Source organism: Bos grunniens, chromosome 9 (assembly GCF_055505025.1).
Source record: "Bos grunniens cultivar Pamir isolate PY7600 chromosome 9, Bosgru_T2T1.0, whole genome shotgun sequence".
NCBI lineage: Eukaryota > Metazoa > Chordata > Mammalia > Artiodactyla > Bovidae > Bos > Bos grunniens.
In genome coordinates, this window is record NC_141173.1 from 39071502 (window position 1) to 39074613 (window position 3112).

The window sequence follows — 3112 nt, forward strand, 5'->3', positions numbered from 1 at the left end:
TTGAATTATATTGACTTGAATCAGGACAATTATAAGTCACTGCCACTATACTTAAATCTCCAATCTAACTAAAGAATTAAAATATAAATGCATGAAATTTTGAATGGTACAACTATGAATAACAAAACATGACTATATATAATTTTAAATAATGACTGTTCTCCAGAACAGTAGTTGTTTATCTCTGTCCACCTTCTCTCCAACCAAACATGTGCCATCAACCTCATGGAAAATTCAGTGAATGGGGGGATGGACCCTGAGTTTCCAGAACTATCTTTTTGGTTGTGAACTAAAGGCCAAAGAAGATTATGATGAATATGAGCAACAGTTACCTTAAGAACAGTCCATTCAAGGGCTAGTGCAAAGGATGAATTGCACACTGTTGAAGCAGAGGCAATGAGTTATGAAAGCAGTCCACTTAAAGTCACACTGGCAACTTTGCAAATGTCTACTCAGCCAACAGTGTCCTGTGAGAGCTTTGAAATACCACCACCTGGGATCTTACAGTTGAAGTGTGGTTTGGGGCTTGTGCATATTAGTGCACACACTTAGTAGCTGTAAAGGAAGATACAGATTCAAAAGATAAAGAGGAGGATGTGAAACTCTTTAAGTATATCTGGAAAACCTTCCTTCCCCCAGAAGTGATATCAAGTTAACAGAAAAAAGTAAAATTTGCTGCTGCTGAAGATGACTATGATGTTGATTTTGATAATAGGAAAGCTAAAGAAAAAAAGCTCCAGTAAAGAAATCCATATAAGATACTCCAGCCAGAAAAATGCGCAAAAAACAAACCAGAATGGAAAAAACCTCGAAAACTTCAACGCCAAGATCAAAGGTCAAGAATTCTTAAAAAAAAATAGGAAAGAACTCCTAAAACACTGAAAGAATCTAGTTCTGTAGAAGACATTAAAGCAGAAATACAAGCAAGTATAGAAAAAGACGGTTTCCCAGAGTGGAAGCCAACTTCATCAACTATGTGAAGGGTTATTTCCAGATGACTGACCAGGAGTCTACTCAAGATCTCTGGCAGGGGAAGTGGAGGAAGTCTCTTTTAAAAAAATAAGTTTAAATGGTTTATTAAAATTTTCCATCTAATTTCATTTCTGTAACAATTGACATCTGGCAGTCCTTTTCATAATGAAGAAGAGAACCATCCCTACCATGTCTGATAAATGTTACCCAGATTCCATTGCCAAGAGTGTGCTGTCCAAAATGCCTAGTTTAGTTTTTAAAGAAGGAACTCCACCCTTTGCTTGGTTTTAAGTACACATGAAATGTTATCATAGGGCATAGGTATAGTGGTAGGAAGACAAATGGAAATGGTGAGGAGACAAATATACACATGAAATAAATTCAAGATGTTAAATAAAAAATCAATCAATGTAATCACTGTATCATGTCTGACTCTTTGAGACCTCATGGACTAGAGCCTGCCAAGTTTCTCTGTCCATGGGATTTCCCAGGCAGGAATACTGGGGTGGGTTGCCATTTCATTCTCCAGGGGATCTTCCTGGAGTCAAACCTGATTTTCTTGTGGCTCTTGCATTCGCAGGCAGATTCTTTCCAACTGAGCCACCTTCAGTTCATTTCAGTTCAGTTGCTCAGTCGTGTCCAACTCTGCGACCCCACGCACTGCAGCACACCAGGCCTCCCTGTCCATCGCCAACTCCCAGAGTTTACTCAAACTCATGTTCATCGAGTCAGTGATGCCATCCAACCATCTCATCCTCTTTCATCCCCTTCTCCTCCTGCCTTCAATCTTTCCCAGCATCAGGGGCTTTTCCAAGGAGTCAGTTCTTCGCATCAGGTGGCCAAAGTACTGGGAGTTTCACCTTCAGCATCAGTCCTTCCAATGAAGGACTGATTTCCTTTAGGATGGACTGGTGGGATCTCCTTGCAGTCCAAGGGATTCCCAAGACTCTTCTCCAACACCACAGTTCAAAAGCACCAATCTTTAGCACTCAGCTTTCTTTACAGTCCAACTCTCACATCCATACATGACTACTGGAAAAACCATACCTTTGACTAGATGGACCTTTGTTGGCAAAGTAATGTCTCTGCTTTTTAATATGCTTGTCTAGGTTGGTCACCTTAGATAAATATAAATAATGATAGACACACAGAAAGTTGCAAAAATGGCACACAGAATCCCATTGATCTTTTACACAGCTTCCATAGTGCCACCTTATATGACTGTAGTATAATACCAAAACCAGGGAACTGACATTGGTACTGATAACTACAGTCTTCATTTGACGTTCACTTTTTGCCTGCTACTCAATTGTGTGTACATGTGTGTGTGTGCTTATAAGCACATGTAGTTCTATGAAATTTAATCCCCTGTATAGAATTGTGTAACCACTACCAAGTCAGGACACAGAACTATTCCCTCACCACAAAGCAACTCTTTTTGTATACCCCATTGTAATCACACCTACCTTCTACCACAGTCACTAATCTGTTCTCCATTTTTATTGCTTTGCCATTCCGAGAATGTTATATAAGTAGAATCATATAGTATGTAACCTTCAGAGATTGTCTTTTTCCATTAAGCATAATGCCCCTGAAATCCATCTAAGTTGATCCATTATGGCAATAGTTTGTTTTTTATGGTTGAGTAGTATTCCATGATAGGAGAAGGCAATGGCAACCCACTCCAGTACTCTTGCCTGGAAAATCCCATGGACGGAGGAGCCTGGTGGGCTGCAGTCCATGGGGTCGCAAAGAGTTGGACACGACTGAGAGACTTCACTTTCACTTTTCACTTTCATGCATTGGAGAAGGAAATGGCAACCCACTCCAGTGTTCTTGCCTGGAGAATCCCAGGGACGGAGAAGCATGGTGGGCTGCCATCTATGGGGTCGCACAGAGTCGGACACAACTGAAGCGACTTAGCAGCAGCAGTAACAATTTGTAGCTTGCCATGCAATTAGAACCTGAGAATTTACTCTTTTTTAATCAAAAGTTATAAATGATCCTGAGGCACAATAATATTTGATTGACATAGGAGCCTGGTAGGCTGCAGTCCATGGGGTCGCTACAAGTCGGACACGACTGAGCGACTTCACTTTCATTCTTCACTTTCATGCATTGGAGAAGGAAATGGCAACCC

At 40.6% G+C, this 3112-nt stretch overlaps 1 pseudogene; it reads left to right on the forward strand.

Moving 5' to 3' along the window:
• The first annotated feature begins 228 nt into the window (after nt 1-228).
• On the forward strand, nt 229-1116 carry LOC147365817 (nucleophosmin pseudogene; annotated as a pseudogene).
• Nucleotides 1117-3112: the final 1996 nt, after the last annotated feature.